Source organism: Mycteria americana, chromosome 15 (assembly GCF_035582795.1).
Source record: "Mycteria americana isolate JAX WOST 10 ecotype Jacksonville Zoo and Gardens chromosome 15, USCA_MyAme_1.0, whole genome shotgun sequence".
Classification (NCBI taxonomy): domain Eukaryota; kingdom Metazoa; phylum Chordata; class Aves; order Ciconiiformes; family Ciconiidae; genus Mycteria; species Mycteria americana.
In genome coordinates this window covers 14315826-14333932 of record NC_134379.1, presented here as the reverse complement: position 1 = coordinate 14333932, position 18107 = coordinate 14315826, and positions in this window count along the sequence as shown.

The following is an 18107-nucleotide window of genomic DNA, read 5'->3' as shown; positions in this document are numbered from 1 at the left end:
CTGGACGTTTCCAATTTCACTGCCGGGCAGTCGGAGAGAGTTATACAGAGTTTTGCCCCATTACCTAGCAAAGCTTTAGCAGAGCGCGAATGTCTGTGTGGCAGCGAATGCAGTTCCAAGGGACAGTGAAAACCAGCTAGAGCTTTCAGTGCTGGCAGCTTTCCTGTGGGCGCAATCTCTGGACGTTTCCAATTTGGCAGCCGGGCACTGGGACAGAGTGTTACCCCTTTACCAAGCAAAGCTTTAGCAGAGCACGAATGTCTGTGTGGCAGCGAATGCAGTTCCAAGGGACAGTGAAAACCAGCTGCAGCTTTCAGTGCTGGCAGCTTTCCTGTGGGCGCAATCTCTGGACGTTTCAAATTTGGCAGCCGGGATCTGCCAGAGAGAGATACAGAGTGTTGCCCCATTACCAAGCAAAGCTTTAGCAGAGCGCGAATGTCTGTGTGGCAGCGAATGCAGTTCCAAGGGACAGTGAAAACCAGCTACAGCTTTCAGTGCTGGCAGCTTTCCTGTGGGCGCTATCGCTGGACGTTTCCAATTTCACTGCCGGGCAGTCGGAGAGAGTTATACAGAGTTTTGCCCCATTACATAGCAAAGCTTTAGCAGAGCACGAATGTCTGTGTGGCAGCGAATGCAGTTCCAAGGGACAGTGAAAACCAGCTACAGCTTTCAGTGCTGGCGGCTTTCTTGCGGGCGCACTCTCGGGACGTTTCCAATTTGGCAGCCGGGCTCTGCCAGAGAGAGATACAGAGTGTTGCCCCTTTACCAAGCAAAGCTTTAGCAGAGCGCGAATGCCTGTGTGGCAGCGAATGCAGTTCCAAGGGACAGTGAAAACCTGCTACAGCTTTCAGTGCTGGCAGCTTTCCTGTGGCCGCTATCGCTGGACGTTTCCAATTTGGCAGCCGGGCTCTGCCAGAGAGTGATACAGAGTGTTGCATCATTAGCTAGCAACGCTTTAGCAGAGCGCGAATGTCTGTGTGGCAGCGAATGCAGTTCCAAGGGACAGTGAAAACCAGCTGCAGCTTTCAGTGCTGGCAGCTTTCCTGTGGACGCCATCTCTGGACGTTTCCAATTTGGCAGCCGGGATCTGCCAGAGAGAGATAAAGAGTGTTGCCCCATTACCAAGCAAAGCTTTAGCAGAGCGCGAATGTCTGTGTGGCAGCGAATGCAGTTCCAAGGGACAGTGAAAACCAGCTACAGCTTTCAGTGCTGGCAGCTTTCCTGTGGGCACAATCTCTGGACGTGTCCAATTTGGCAGCCGTGCTCTGCCAGAGAGAGATACAGAGTGTTGCTCCATTTCGAAGCAATGGTTTAGCAGAGTGCGAATGTCTGTGTGGCAGGGAATGCAGTTCCAAGGGACAGTGAAAACCAGCTACAGCTTTCAGTGCTGGCAGCTTTCCTGTGGGCGCAATCTCTGGACGTTTCCAATTTGGCAGCCGTACTCTGCCAGAGAGAGATACAGAGTGTTGCTCCATTTCGAAGCAATGTTTTACCAGAGCGTGAATGTCTGTGTGGCAGCGAATGCAGTTCCAAGGGACAGTGAAAACCAGCTACAGCTTTCAGTGCTGGCAGCTTTCCTGTGGGCGCTATCGCTGGACGTTTCCAATTTCACTGCCGGGCAGTCGGAGAGAGTTACACAGTGTTGCCCCATTACCTAGCAAAGCTTTAGCAGAGCGCGAAGGTCTGTGTGGCAGCGAATGCAGTTCCAAGGGACAGTGAAAACCTGCTACAGCTTTCAGTGCTGGCAGCTTTCCTGTGGGCGCAATCTCCGGACGTTTCCAATTTGGCAGCCGGGCTCTGCCAGAGAGAGATACAGAGTGTTGCCCCATTACCAAGCAAAGCTTTAGCAGAGCGCGAATGTCTGTGTGTCAGCGAATGCAGTTCCAAGGGACAGTGAAAACCAGCTACAGCTTTCAGTGCTGGCAGCTTTCCTGTGGGTGCAAACTCTGGACATTTCCAATTTCACTGCCGGGCAGTCGGAGAGAGTGATATAGAGTGTTGCCCCATTACCTAGCAAAGCTTTAGCAGAGCGCGAATGTCTGTGTGGCAGCGAATGCAGTTCCAAGGGACAGTGAAAACCAGCTACAGCTTTCAGTGCTGGCATCTTTCCTGTGGGCGCTATCGTTGGACGTTTCCAATTTCACTGCCGGGCAGTCGGAGAGAGTTATACAGAGTTTTGCCCCATTACATAGCAAAGCTTTAGCAGAGCGCGAATGTCTGTGTGGCAGCGAATGCAGTTCCAAGGGACAGTGAAAACCAGCTATAGCTTTCAGTGGTGGCGGCTTTCTTGCGGGTGCACTCTCTGGACGTTTTTAATTTGGCAGCCGGGCTCTGCCAGAGAGAGATACAGAGTGTTGCCCCTTTACCAAGCAAAGCTTTAGCAGAGCGCGAATGTCTGTGTGGCAGCGAATGCAGTTCCAAGGGACAGTGAAAACCAGCTACAGCTTTCAGTGCTGGCAGCTTTCCTGTGGCCGCTATCGCTGGACGTTTCCAATATCAATGCCGGGCAGTCGGAGAGAGTTATACAGAGTTTTGCCCCATTAAATAGCAAAGCTTTAGCAGAGCGCGAATGTCTGTGTGGCAGCGAATGCAGTTCCAAGGGACAGTGAAAACCTGCTACAGCTTTCAGTGCTGGCAGCTTTCCTGTGGACGCAATCTCTGGACGTTTCCAATTTGGAAGACGGGCTCTGCCAGCGAGTGATACAGAGTGTTGCCGCATTACCAAGCAAAGCTTTAGCAGAGTGCGAATGTCTGTGTGTCAGCGAATGGAGTTCCAAGTGACAATGAAAACCAGCTACAGCTTTCAGTGCTGGCAGCTTTCCTGTGGGCGCAATCTTTGGACGTTTCCAATTTGGCAGCCGGGCTCTGCCAGAGAGAGATACAGAGTGTTGCCCCATTACCAAGCAAAGCTTTAGCAGAGCGCGAATGTCTGTGTGGCAGCGAATGCAGTTCCAAGGGACAGTGAAAACCAGCTACAGCTTTCAGTGCTGGCAGCTTTCCTGTGGGTGCAAACTCTGGACGTTTCCAATTTCACTGCCGGGCAGTCGGAGAGAGTCATACAGAGTGTTGCCACATTACCTAGCAAAGCTTTAGCAGAGCACGAATGTCTGTGTGGCAGCGAATGCAGTTCCAAGGGACAGTGAAAACCAGCTACAGCTTTCACTGCTGGCAGCTTTCGTGTGGCCGCTATCGCTGGACGTTTCCAATTTCACTGCCGGGCAGTCGGAGAGAGTTATAAAGAGTTTTGCCCCATTACCTAGCAAAGCTTTAGCAGAGCGCGAATGTCTGTGTGGCAGCGAATGCAGTTCCAAGGGACAGTGAAAACCAGCTACAGCTTTCAGTGCTGGCAGCTTTCATGTGGACGCAATCTCTGGACGTTTCCAATTTGGAAGACGGGCTCTGCCAGAGAGAGATACAGAGTGTTTCCCCATTACCAAGCAAAGCTTTAGCAGAGCGCGAATGTCTGTGTGTCAGCGAATGCAGTTCCAAGGGACAGTGAAAACCAGCTACAGCTTTCAGTGTTGGCAGCTTTCCTGTGGGTGCAAACTCTGGACGTTTCCAATTTAACTGCCGGGGAGTCGGAGAGAGTCATACAGAGTGTTGCCCCATTACCAAGCAAAGCTTTAGCAGAGCGCGAATGTCTGAGTGGCAGCGAATGCAGTTCCAAGGGACAGTGAAAACCAGCTACAGCTTTCAGTGCTGGCAGCTTTCCTGTGGGCGCAATCTCTGGACGTTTCCAATTTGGCAGCCGGGCTCTGCCAGAGAGAGATACAGAGTGTTGCTCCATTTCGAAGCAATGCTTTAGCAGAGCGCGAATGTCTGTGTGGCAGCGAATGCAGTTCCAAGGGACAGTGAAAACCAGCTACAGCTTTCAGTGCTGGCAGCTTTCCTGTGGGCGCAATCTCTGGACGTTTCCAATTTGGCAGTCGGGCACTGGGACAGAGACATACAGAGTGTTACCCCATTACCAAGCAAAGCTTTAGCAGAGCACGAATGTCTGTGTGGCAGCGAATGCAGTTCCAAGGGACAGTGTAAACCAGCTGCAGCTTTCAGTGCTGGCAGCTTTCCTGTGGACGCAATCTCTGGACGTTTCAAATTTGTCAGCCGGGATCTGCCAGAGAGAGATACAGAGTGTTGCCCCATTACCAAGCAAAGCTTTAGCAGAGCGCGAATGTCTGTGTGGCAGCGAATGCAGTTCCAAGGGACAGTGTAAACCAGCTGCAGCTTTCAGTGCTGGCAGCTTTCCTGTGGACGCAATCTCTGGACGTTTCAAATTTGGAAGACGGGCTCTGCCAGAGAGTGATACAGAGTGTTGCCGCATTACCAAGCAAAGCTTTAGCAGAGCGCGAATGTCTGTGTGTCAGCGAATGGAGTTCCAAGTGACAATGAAAACCAGCTACAGCTTTCACTGCTGGCAGCTTTCCTGTGGGCGCAATCTCTGGACGTTTCCAATTTGGCATCCGGGCTCTGCCAGAGAGAGATACAGGGTGTTGCCCCATTACCAAGCAAAGCTTTAGCAGAGCACGAATGTCTGTGTGGCAGCGAATGCAGTTCCAAGGGACAGTGAAAACCAGCTACAGCTTTCACTGCTGGCAGCTTTCCTGTGGGCGCTATCGCTGGACGTTTCCAATTTCACTGCCGGGCAGTCGGAGAGAGTTATACAGAGTTTTGCCCCATTACATAGCAAAGCTTTAGCAGATCGCGAATGTCTGTGTGGCAGCGAATGCAGTTCCAAGGGACAGTGAAAACCAGCTATCGCTTTCAGTGCTGGCGGCATTCTTGCGGGCGCACTCTCTGGACGTTTCCAATTTGGCAGCCGGGCTCTGCCAGAGAGAGATACAGAGTTTTGCCCCATTACCAAGCAAAGCTTTAGCAGAGCGCGAATGTCTGTGTGGCAGCGAATGCAGTTCCAAGGGACAGTGAAAACCAGCTACAGCTTTCACTGCTGGCAGCTTTCGTGTGGCCGTTATCGCTGGACGTTTCCAATTTCACTGCCGGGCAGTCGGAGAGAGTTACACAGAGTTTTGCCCCATTACCTAGCAAAGCTTTAGCAGAGCGCGAATGTCTGTGTGGCAGCGAATGCAGTTCCAAGGGACAGTGAAAACCAGCTACAGCTTTCAGTGCTGGCAGCATTCCTGTGGGCGCAATCTCTGGACGTTTCCAATTTGGAAGACGGGCTCTGCCAGAGAGAGATACAGAGTGTTTCCCATTACTTAGCAAAGCTTTAGCAGAGCGCGAATGTCTATGTGTCAGCGAATGCAGTTCCAAGGGACAGTGAAAACCAGCTACAGCTTTCAGTGTTGGCAGCTTTCCTGTGGGTGCAAACTCTGGACGTTTCCAATTTCACTGCCGGGCAGGCGGAGAGAGTCATACAGAGTGTTGCCCCATTACCTAGCAAAGCTTTAGCAGAGCGCGAATGTCTGTGTGGCAGCGAATGCAGTTCCAAGGGACAGTGAAAACCAGATACAGCTTTCAGTGCTGGCAGCTTTCCTGTGGACGCAATCTCTGGACGTTTCCAATATGGCAGCCGGGCTCTGCCAGAGAGAGATACAGAGTGTTGCTCCATTTCGAAGCAATGCTTTAGCAGAGCGCGAATGTCTGTGTGGCAGCGAATGCAGTTCCAAGGGACAGTGAAAACCAGCTACAGCTTTCAGTGCTGGCAGCTTTCCTGTGGGCGCAATCTCTGGACGTTTCCAATTTGGCAGCCAGGCTCTGCCAGAGAGAGATACAGAGTGTTGCCCCATTACCAAGCAAAGCTTTAGCAGAGCGCGAATGTCTGTGTGGCAGCGAATGCAGTTCCAAGGGACAGTGAAAACCAGCTACAGCTTTCAGTGCTGGCAGCTTTCGTGTGGCCGCTATCGCTGGACATTTCCAATTTCACTGCCGGGCAGTCGGAGAGAGTTATACAGAGTTTTGCCCCATTACCTAGCAAAGCTTTAGCAGAGCGCGAATGTCTGTGTGGCAGCGAATGCAGTTCCAAGGGACAGTGAAAACCAGCTACAACTTTCACTGCTGGCAGCTTTCCTGTGGGCGCAATCTCTGGACGTTTCCAATTTGGCAGCCGGGCTCTGCCAGAGAGATATACAGAGTGTTGCTCCATTTCGAAGCAACGCTTTAGCAGAGCGCGAATGTCTGAGTGGCAGCGAATGCAGTTCCAAGGGACAGTGAAAACCAGCTACAGCTTTCAGTGCTGGCAGCTTTCCTGTGGGCGCAATCTCTGGACGTTTCCAATTTGGCAGCCGGGCTCGGCCAGAGAGAGAAACAGAGTGTTGCACCATTACCAAGCAAAGCTTTATCAGAGCGCGAATGTCTGTGTGGCAGCGAATGCAGTTCCAAGGGACAGTGAAAACCAGCTACAGCTTTCAGTGCTGGCAGCTTTCCTGTGGGCGCAATCTCTGGACGTTTCCAATTTGGCAGCCGGGCACTGGGACAGAGACATACAGAGTGTTACCCCATTACCAAGCAAAGCTTTAGCAGAGCACGAATGTCTGTGTGGCAGCGAATGCAGTTCCAAGGGACAGTGAAAACCAGCTACAGCTTTCAGTGCTGGCAGCTTTCCTGTGGGCGCTATCGCTGGACGTTTCCAATTTCACTGCCGGGCAGTCGGAGAGAGTTATACAGAGTTTTGCCCCATTACATAGCAAAGCTTTAGCAGAGCGCGAATGTCTGTGTGGCAGCGAATGCAGTTCCAAGGGACAGTGAAAACCATCTACAGCTTTTACTGCTGGCAGCTTTCGTGTGGCTGCTATCGCTGGACGTTTCCAATTTCAATGCCGGGCAGTCGGAGAGAGTTATACAGAGTTTTGCCCCATTACCTAGCAAAGCTTTAGCAGACCGCGAATGTCTGTGTGGCAGCGAATGCAGTTCCAAGGGACAGTGAAAACCAGCTACAGCTTTCAGTGCTGGCAGCTTTCCTGTGGGCGCAATCTCTGGACGTTTCCAATTTGGAAGACAGGCTCTGCCAGAGAGTGATACAGAGTGTTGCATCATTAGCTAGCAACGCTTTAGCAGAGCGCGAATGTCTGTGTGGCAGCGAACGGGGTTCCAAGTGACAATGAAAACCAGCTACAGCTTTCAGTGCTGGCAGCTTTCCTGTGGGCGCAATCTCTGGACGTTTACAATTTGGCAGCCGGGCTCTGCCAGAGAGAGATACAGAGTGTTGCCCCATTACCAAGCAAAGCTTTAGCAGAGCGCGACTGTCTGTGTGGCAGCGAATGCAGTTCCAAGGGACAGTGAAAACCAGCTACAGCTTTCAGTGTTGGCAGCTTTCCTGTGGGTGCAAAGTCTGGACGTTTCCAATTTCACTGCCGGGCAGTCGGAGAGAGTCATACAGAGTGTTGCCCCATTACCTAGCAAAGCTTTAGCAGAGCGCGAATGTCTGTGTGGCAGCGAATGCAGTTCCAAGGGACAGTGAAAACCAGCTGCAGCTTTCAGTGCTGGCAGCTTTCCTGAGGGCACAATGTCTGGAAGTTTCCAATTTGGCAGCCGGGCTCTGCCAGAGAGATATACAGAGTGTTGCTCCATTTCGAAGCAATGCTTTACCAGAGCGCGAATGTCTGTGTGGTAGCGAATGCAGTTCCAAGGGACAGTGAAAACCAGCTTCAGCTTTCAGTACTGGCAGCTTTCCTGTGGGCCCAATCTCTGGACGTTTCCAATTTAGCAGCCGGGCTCTGCCAGAGAGAGATACAGAGTGTTGCACCATTACCAAGCAAAGCTTTAGCAGAGCGCGAATGTCTGTGTGGCAGCGAATGCAGTTCCAAGGGACAGTGAAAACCAGCTACAGCTTTCAGTGCTGGCAGCATTCCTGTGGGCGCAATCTCTGGACGTTTCCAATTTGGCAGCCGGGCACTGGGACAGAGACATACAGAGTGTTACCCCATTACCAAGCAAAGCTTTAGCAGAGCACGAATGTCTGTGTGGCAGCGAATGCAGTTCCAAGGGACAGTGAAAACCAGCTGCAGCTTTCAGTGCTGGCAGCATTCCTGTGGACGCAATCTCTGGACGTTTCAAATTTGTCAGCCGGGATCTGCCAGAGAGAGATACAGAGTGTTGCCCCATTACCAAGCAAAGCTTTAGCAGAGCGCGAATGTCTGTGTGGCAGCGAATGCAGTTCCAAGGAACAGTGTAAACCAGCTGCAGCTTTCAGTGCTGGCAGCTTTCCTGTGGACGCAATCTCTGGACGTTTCCAATTTGGAAGACGGGCTCTGCCAGCGAGTGATACAGAGTGTTGCCGCATTACCAAGCAAAGCTTTAGCAGAGCGCGAATGTCTGTGTGTCAGCGAATGGAGTTCCAAGTGACAATGAAAACCAGCTACAGCTTTCAGTGCTGGCAGCTTTCCTGTGGGCGCAATCTCTGGACGTTTCCAATTTGGCAGCCGGGCTCTGCCAGAGAGAGATACAGAGTGTTGCCCCATTACCAAGCAAAGCTTTAGCAGAGCACGAATGTCTGTGTGGCAGCGAATGCAGTTCCAAGGGACAGTGAAAACCAGCTACAGCTTTCAGTGCTGGCAGCTTTCCTGTGGGCGCTATCGCTGGACGTTTCCAATTTCACTGCCGGGCAGTCGGAGAGAGTTATAGAGTGTTGCCCCATTACCTAGCAAAGCTTTAGCAGAGCGCGAATGTCTGTGTGGCAGCGAATGCAGTTCCAAGGGACAGTGAAAACCAGCTACAGCTTTCACTGCTGGCAGCTTTCGTGTGGCCGCTATCGCTGGACATTTCCAATTTCAATGCCGGGCAGTCGGAGAGAGTTATACAGAGTTTTGCCCCATTACCTAGCAAAGCTTTAGCAGAGCGCGAATGTCTGTGTGGCAGCGAATGCAGTTCTAAGGGACAGTGAAAACCAGCTACAACTTTCAGTGCTGGCAGCTTTCCTGTGGGCGCTATCGCTGGACGTTTCCAATTTGGCAGCCGGGCTCTGCCACAGAGAGATACACAGTGTTGCACCATTACGAAGCAAAGCTTTAGCAGAGCGCGAATGTCTGTGTGGCAGCGAATGCAGTTCCAAGGGACAGTGAAAACCAGCTAAAGCTTTCAGTGCTGGCAGCTTTCCTGTGGGCGCAATCTCTGGACGTTTCCAATTTCACTGCCGGCTCTGCCAGAGAGAGATACAGAGTGTTGCCCCATTACCAAGCAAAGCTTTAGCAGAGCGCGAATGTCTCTGTGGCAGCGAATGCAGTTCCAAGGGACAGTGAAAACCAGCTACAGCTTTCAGTGCTGGCAGCTTTCCTGTGGGCGCAATCTCTGGACGTTTCCAATTTGGCAGCCGGGCACTGGGACAGAGACATACAGAGTGTTACCCCATTACCAAGCAAAGCTTTAGCAGAGCACGAATGTCTGTGTGGCAGCGAATGCAGTTCCAAGGGACAGTGAAAACCAGCTGCAGCTTTCAGTGCTGGCAGCTTTCCTGTGGACGCAATCTCTGGACGTTTCCAATTTGGCAGCCGGGATCTGCCAGAGAGATATACAGAGTGTTGCCCCATTACCAAGCAAAGCTTTAGCAGAGCACGAATGTCTGTGTGGCAGCGAATGCAGTTCCAAGGGACAGTGAAAACCAGCTACAGCTTTCACTGCTGGCAGCTTTCGTGTGGCCGCTATCGCTGGACATTTCCAATTTCAATGCCGGGCAGTCGGAGAGAGTTATACAGAGTTTTCCCCCAGTACCTAGCAAAGCTTTAGCAGAGCGCGAATGTCTGTGTGGCAGCGAATGCAGTTCCAAGAGACAGTGAAAACCACCTACAGCTTTCACTGCTGGCAGCTTTCCTGTGGGCACAATCTCTGGACCTTTCCAATTTCACTGCCGGGCACTGGGAGAGAGTCACACAGAGTGTTGCCCCATTACCAAGCAAAGCTTTTGTAGAGCGCGAATGTCTGTGTGGCAGCGAATGCAGTTCCAAGGGACAGTGAAAACCAGCTAGAGCTTTCAGTGCTGGTAGCTTTCCTGTGGGAGCAATCTGTGGACGTTTCCAATTTAACTGCCGGGCTCTGCCACAGAGAGAGAGAGAGTGTTGCCCCATTACCAAGCAAAGCTTTAGCAGAGCGCGAATGTCTTTGTGGCAACGAATGCAGTTCCAAGGGACAGTGAAAACCAGCTACAGCTTTCACTGCTGGTAGCTTTCCTGTGGGCGCAATCTCTGGACGTTTCCTATGTAACTGCCGGGCTCTGCCACAGAGAGAGAGAGAGTGTTGCCACATTTCCAAGCAAAGCTTTATCAGAGCGGGAATGTCTGTGTGGAAGCGAATGCAGTTCCAAGGGACAGTGAAAACCAGCTACAGCTTTCACTGCTGGCAGCTTTCCTGTGGGCGCAATCTCTGGACGTTTCCAATTTCACTGCCGGGCACTGGGAGAGAGTCATACAGAGTGTTGCCCCATTACCAAGCAAAGCTTTAGCAGAGCGCGAATGTCTGTGTGGCAGCGAATGCAGTTCCAAGGGACAGTGAAAACCACCTAAGCTTTCAGTGCTGGCAGCTTTCCTGTGGGCGCAATCTCTGGACCTTTCCAATTTGGCAGCCGGGCTCTGCCACAGAGAGATACACAGTGTTGCACCATTACGAAGCAAAGCTTAAGCAGAGCGCGAATGATGTGTGGCAGCGAATGCAGTTCCAAAGGACAGTGAAAACCAGCTAAAGCTTTCAGTGCTGGCAGCTTTCCTGTGGGCGCAATCTCTGGACGTTTCCAATTTCACTGCCGGCTCTGCCAGAGAGAGATACAGAGTGTTGCCCCATTACCAAGCAAAGCTTTAGCAGAGCGCGAATGTCTGTGTGGCAGCGAATGCAGTTCCAAGGGACAGTGAAAACCAGCTACAGCTTTCACTGCTGGCAGCTTTCCTGTGGGAGCAATCTCTGGACGTTTCCAATTTAACTGCCGGGCTCTGCCACAGAGAGATAGAGAGTTTTGCCCCATTACCAAGCAAAGCTTTAGCAGAGAGCGAATGTCTGTGTGGCAGCGAATGCAGTTCCACGGGACAGTGAAAACCAGCTAGAGCATTCAGTGCTGGCAGCTTTCCTGTGGGCGCAATCTCTGGACGTTTCCAATTTCATTGCCGGGCTCTGCCACAGAGAGATACAGAGTGTTGCCCCATTACGAAGCAAAGCTTTAGCAGAGCGCGAATGTATGTGTGGCACCGAATGCAGTTCCAAAGCACAGTGAAAACCAGCTACAGCTTTCAGTGCTGGCAGCTTTCCTGTGGGCGCAATCTCTGGACGTTTCCAATTTGGCATCCGGGCTCTGCCACAGAGAGAGAGAGAGTGTTGCCACATTTCCAAGCAAAGCTTTATCAGAGCGCGAATGTCTGTGTGGCAGCGAATGCAGTTCCAAGAGACAGTGAAAACCAGCTACAGCTTTCACTGCTGGCAGCTTTCCTGTGGGCGCAATCTCTGGACGTTTCCAATTTCACTGCCGGGCACTGGGAGAGAGTCATACAGAGTGTTGCCCCATTACCAAGCAAAGCTTTAGCAGAGCGCGAATGTCTGTGTGGCAGCGAATGCAGTTCCAAGGGACAGTGAAAACCAGCTAGAGCTTTCAATGCTGGCAGCTTTCCTGCGGGCGCAAACTCTGGACGTTTCCAATTTAACTGCCGGGCTCTGCCACAGAGAGAGAGAGAGTGTTGCCCCATTACCAAGCAAAGCTTTAGCAGAGAGCGAATGTCTGTGTGGCAGTGAATGCAGTTCCAAGGGACAGTGAAAACCAGCTAGAGCTTTCAGTGCTGGCAGCTTTCCTGTGGGCGCAATCTCTGGACGTTTCCAATTTGGCAGCCGGGCTCAGCGAGAGAGAGATAGAGATTGTTGCCACATTACCAAGCAAAGCTTTAGCAGAGCGGGAATGTCTGTGTGGCAGCGAATGCAGTTCCAAGGGACAGTGAAAACCAGCTACAGCTTTCAGTGCTGGCAGCTTTCGTGTGGTCGCTATCGCTGGACGTTTCCAATTTGGCAGCCGGGCTCTGCCACAGAGAGATACAGAGTGTTGCCCCATTACCAAGCAAAGCTTTAGCAGAGCGCGAATGTCTGTGTGGCAGCGAAAGCAGTTCCAAGGGACAGTGAAAACCAGCTAGAGCTTTCAGTGCTGGCAGCTTTCCTGTGGGTGCAATCTCTGGACGTTTCCAATTTGGCAGCCGGGCTCTGCCACAGGGAGATACAGAGTGTTGCCCCATTACGAAGCAAAGCTTTAGCATAGCGCGAATGTCTGTGTGGCAGCGAATGCAGTTCCAAGGGACAGTCAAAACCAGCTACAGCTTTCAGTGCTGGCAGCTTTCCTGTGGGCGCAATCTCTGGACGTTTCGAATTTGGCAGCCGGGCTCTGCCAGAGAGAGATACAGAGTGTTGCCCCATTACGAAGCAAACCTTTAGCAGAGCGCGAATGTCTGTGTGGCAGCGAATGCAGTTACAAGGGACAGTGAAAACCAGCTAGAGCTTTCAGTGCTGGCAGCTTTCCTGTGGGCGCAATCTCTGGACGTTTCCAATTTCACTGCCGGGCACTGGGAGAGAGTCATACAGAGTGTTGCCCCATTACCAGGCAAAGGTTTTGTAGAGCGCGAATGTCTGTGTGGCAGCGAATGCAGTTCCAAGGGACAGTGAAAACCAGCTAGAGCTTTCAGTGATGGTAGCTTTCCTGTGGGAGCAGTCTCTGGAGTTTCCAATTTAACTGCCGGGCTCTGCCACAGAGAGATAGAGAGTTTTGCCCCATTACCAAGCAAAGCTTTAGCAGAGAGCGAATGTCTGTGTGGCAGCGAATGCAGTTCCACGGGACAGTGAAAACCAGCTACAGCTTTCACTGCTGGCAGCTTTTCTGTGGGCGCAATCTCTGGACGTTTCCAATTTGGCAGCCGGGCTCTGCCAAAGAGAGATACACAGTGTTGCCCCATTACGAAGCAAAGCTTTAGCAGAGCGTGAATGTCTGTGTGGCAGCGTATGCAGTTCCAAAGGACAGTGAAAACCAGCTACAGCTTTCACTGCTGGCAGCTTTCCTGTGGGCGCAATCTCTGGACGTTTCCAATTTGGCATCCGGGCTCAGCGAGAGAGAGATAGAGAGTGTTGCCACATTACCAAGCAAAGCTTTAGCGGAGTGCGAATATCTGTGTGGCAGCGAATGCAGTTCCACGGGACAGTGAAAACCAGCTACAGCTTTCAGTGCTGGCAGCTTTCGTGTGGTCGCTATCGCTGGACGTTTCCAATTTGGCAGCCGGACTCTGCCACAGAGAGATACAGAGTGTTGCCCCATTACCAAGCAAAGCCTTAGCAGAGGGCGAATGTCTGTGTGGCAGCGAATGCAGTTCCAAGGGACAGTGAAAACCAGCTAGAGCTTTCACTGCTGGCAGCTTTCCTGTGGGCGCAATCTCTGGACGTTTCCAATTTGGCAGCCGGGCTCTGCCATAGAGAGATACACAGTGTTGCCCCATTACCAAGCAAAGCTTTAGCAGAGCGTGAATGTCTGTGTGGTAGCGAATGCAGTTCCAAGGGACAGTGAAAACCAGCTACAGCTTTCAGTGCTGGCAGCTTTCCTGTGGGCGCAATCTCTGGACGTATCCAATTTTACTGCCGGGCACTGGGAGAGAGTCATACAGGGTGTTGCCCCATTACCAAGCAAAGCTTTTGTAGAGCGCGAATGTCTGTGTGGCAGCGAATGCAGTTGCAAGGGACAGTGAAAACCAGCTAGAGCTTTCAGTGCTGGCAGCTTTCGTGTGGGCGCAATCTCTGGACGTTTCCAATTTAACTGCCGGGCTCTGCCACAGAGAGAGAGAGAGTGTTGCCCCATTACCAAGCAAAGCTTTAGCAGAGAGCGAATGTCTGTGTGGCAGCGAATGCAGTTCCAAGGGACAGTGAAAACCAGCTACAGCTTTCAGTGCTGGCAGCTTTCGTGTGGCCGCTATCGCTGGACGTTTCCAATTTGGCATCCGGGCTCTGCCACAGAGAGATACAGAGTGTTGCCCCATTACGAAGCAAAGCTTTAGCAGAGAGCGAATGTCTCTGTGGCAGCGAATGCAGTTCCAAAGGACAGTGAAAACCAGCTAGAGCTTTCAGTGCTGGCAGCTTTCCTGTGGTCGCAATCTCTGGACGTTTCGAATTTGGTATCCGGTCTCTGCCAGAGAGAGATAGAGAGTGTTGCCACATTACCAAGCAAAGCTTTAGCAGAGCGCGAATGTCTGTGTGGCAGCGAATGCAGTTCCAAGGGACAGTGAAAACCAGCTAGAGCTTTCAGTGCTGGCAGCTTTCCTGTGGGCGCTATCGCTGGACGTTTCCAATTTGGCAGCCGGGCTCTGCCACAGAGAGATACCGAGTGTTGCCCCATTACCAAGCAAAGCTTTAGCAGAGCGTGAATGTCTGTGTGGCAGCGAATGCAGTTCCAAGGGACAGTGAAAACGAGCTACAGCTTTCACTGCTGGCAGCTTTCCTGTGGGCGCAATCTCTGGACGTTTCCAATTTCACTGCCGGGCACTGGGAGAGAGTCATACAGAGTGTTGCCCCATTACCAAGCAAAGCTTTTGTAGAGCGCGAATGTCTGTGTGGCAGCGAATGCAGTTCCAAGGGACAGTGAAAACCAGCTAGAGCTTTCAGTGCTGGTAGCTTTCCTGTGGGCGTAATCTCTGGACGTTTCCAATTTAACTGCCGGGCTCTGCCACAGAGAGAGAGAGCGTGTTGCCCCATTACCAAGCAAAGCTTTAGCAGAGAGCGAATGTCTGTGTGGCAGCGAATGCAGTTCCAAGGGACAGTGAAAACCAGCTAGAGCTTTCAGTGCTGGCAGCTTTCCTGTGGTCGCTATCGCTGGACGTTTCCAATTTGGCATCCGGGCTCTGCCAGAGAGAGATAGATAGTGCTGCCACATTTCCAAGCAAAGCTTTAACAGAGCGGGAATGTCTGTGTGGCAGCGAATGCAGTTCCAAGGGACAGTGAAAACCAGCTAAAGCTTTCAGTGCTGGCAGCTTTTCTGTGGGCGCAATCTCTGGACGTTTCCAATTTGGCATCCAGGCTCTGCCACAAAGAGATACAGAGTATTGACCAATTACCAAGCAAAGCTTTAGCAGAGCGCGAATGTCTGTGTGGCAGCGAATGCAGTTACAAGGGACAGTGAAAACCAGCTACAGCTTTCACTGCTGGCAGCTTTCCTGTGGGCGCAATCTCTGGACGTTTCCAATTTGGCATCCGGGCTCTGCGAGAGAGAGATCGAGAGTGTTCCCAGATTACCAAGCAAAGCTTTAGCAGAGCGCGAATGTCTGTGTGGCAGCGAATGCAGTTCCAAGGGACAGTGAAAACCAGCTACAGCTTTCAGTGCTGGCAGCTTTCCTGTGGTCGCTATCGCTGGACGTTTCCAATTTGGCAGCCGGTCTCTGCCTCAGAGAGATACAGAGTGTTGCCCCATTACCAAGCAAAGCTTTAGCAGAGCGCGAATGTCTGTGTGGCAGCGAATGCAGTTCCAAGGGACAGTGAAAACCAGCTAGAGCTTTCAGTGCTGGCAGCTTTCCTGTGGGCACAATCTATGGACGTTTCCAATTTCACTGCCGGGCTCTGCCGTAGAGAGATACACAGTGTTGCCCCATTACCAAGCAAAGCTTTAGCAGAGCGTGAATGTCTGTGTGGCAGCGAATGCAGTTCCACGGGACAGTGAAAACCAGCTACAGCTTTCACTGCTGGCAGCTTTCCTGTGGGCGCAATCTCTGGACGTTTCCAATTTCACTGCCGGGCTCTGCCACAGAGAGAGAGAGAGTGTTGCCCCATTACCAAGCAAAGCTTTAGCAGAGCGTGAATGTCTGTGTGGCAGCGAATGCAGTTCCAAGGGACAGTGAAAACCAGCTACAGCTTTCACTGCTGGCAGCTTTCCTGTGGGCGCAATCTCTGGACGTTTCCAATTTCACTGCCGGGCACTGGGAGAGAGTCATACAGAGTGTTGCCCCATTACCAAGCAAAGCTTTTGTAGAGCGCGAATGTCTGTGTGGCAGCGAATGCAGTTCCAAGGGACAGTGAAAACCAGCTAGAGCTTTCAGTGCTGGTAGCTTTCCTGTGGGCGTAATCTCTGGACGTTTCCAATTTAACTGCCGGGCTCTGCCACAGAGAGAGAGAGCATGTTGCCCCATTACCAAGCAAAGCTTTAGCAGAGAGCGAATGTCTGTGTGGCAGCGAATGCAGTTCCAAGGGACAGTGAAAACCAGCTAGAGCTTTCAGTGCTGGCAGCTTTCCTGTGGTCGCTATCGCTGGACGTTTCCAATTTGGCATCCGGGCTCTGCCAGAGAGAGATAGATAGTGCTGCCACATTTCCAAGCAAAGCTTTAACAGAGCGGGAATGTCTGTGTGGCAGCGAATGCAGTTCCAAGGGACAGTGAAAACCAGCTAAAGCTTTCAGTGCTGGCAGCTTTTCTGTGGGCGCAATCTCTGGACGTTTCCAATTTGGCATCCAGGCTCTACCACAAAGAGATACAGAGTATTGACCAATTACCAAGCAAAGCTTTAGCAGAGCGCGAATGTCTGTGTGGCAGCGAATGCAGTTACAAGGGACAGTGAAAACCATCTACAGCTTTCACTGCTGGCAGCTTTCCTGTGGGCGCAATCTCTGGACGTTTCCAATTTGGCATCCGGGCTCTGCGAGAGAGAGATCGAGAGTGTTCCCAGATTACCAAGCAAAGCTTTAGCAGAGCGCGAATGTCTGTGTGGCAGCGAATGCAGTTCCAAGGGACAGTGAAAACCAGCTACAGCTATCAGTGCTGGCAGCTTTCGTGTGGTCGCTATCGCTGGACGTTTCCAATTTGGCAGGCGGGCTCTGCCACAGAGAGATACAGAGTGTTGCCCCATTACGAAGCAAAGCTTTAGCAGAGCGCGAATGTCTGTGTGGCAGCGAATGCAGTTCAGAGGGACAGTGAAACCAGCTACAGCTTTCAGTGCTGGTAGCTTTCCTGTGGGCGCAATCTCTGGACGTTTCCAATTTAACAGCAGGGCTCTGCCACAGAGAGAGAGAGAGTGTTGCCCCATTACCAAGCAAAGGTTTAGAAGAGAGCGAATGTCTGTGTGGCAGCGAATGCAGTTCCAAGGGACAGTGAAAACCAGCTAGAGCTTTCAGTGCTGGCAGCTTTCCTGTGGTCGCTATCGCTGGACGTTTCCAATTTGGCATCCGGGCTCTGCCAGAGAGAGATAGATAGTGTTGCCACATTTCAAAGCAAAGTTTTAGCAGAGCGGGAATGTCTGTGTGGCAGTGAATGCAGTTCCAAGGGACAGTGAAAACCAGCTAGAGCTTTCAGTGCTGGCAGCTTTCCTGTGGGCGCAATCCCTGGACGTTTCCAATTTCACTGCCGGGCACTGGGAGAGAGTCATACAGAGTGTTGCCCCATTACCAAGCAAAGCTTTTGTAGACCGCGAATGTCTGTGTGGCAGCGAATGCAGTCCCACGGGACAGTGAAAACCAGCTAGAGCTTTCACTGCTGGCAGCTTTCCTGTGGGAGCAATCTCTGGACGTTTCCAATTTAACTGCCGGGCTCTGCCACAGAGAGATAGAGAGTTTTGCCCCATTACCAAGCAAAGCTTTAGCAGAGAGCGAATGTCTGTGTGGCAGCGAATGCAGTTCCACGGGACAGTGAAAACCAGCTAGAGCATTCAGTGCTGGCAGCTTTCCTGTGGGCGCAATCTCTGGACGTTTCCAATTTCATTGCCGGGCTCTGCCACAGAGAGATACAGAGTGTTGCCCCATTACGAAGCAAAGCTTTAGCAGAGCGCGAATGTATGTGTGGCACCGAATGCAGTTCCAAAGCACAGTGAAAACCAGCTACAGCTTTCAGTGCTGGCAGCTTTCCTGTGGGCGCAATCTCTGGACGTTTCCAATTTGGCATCCGGGCTCTGCCACAGAGAGAGAGAGAGTGTTGCCACATTTCCAAGCAAAGCTTTATCAGAGCGCGAATGTCTGTGTGGCAGCGAATGCAGTTCCAAGAGACAGTGAAAACCAGCTACAGCTTTCACTGCTGGCAGCTTTCCTGTGGGCGCAATCTCTGGACGTTTCCAATTTCACTGCCGGGCACTGGGAGAGAGTCATACAGAGTGTTGCCCCATTACCAAGCAAAGCTTTAGCAGAGCGCGAATGTCTGTGTGGCAGCGAATGCAGTTCCAAGGGACAGTGAAAACCAGCTAGAGCTTTCAAT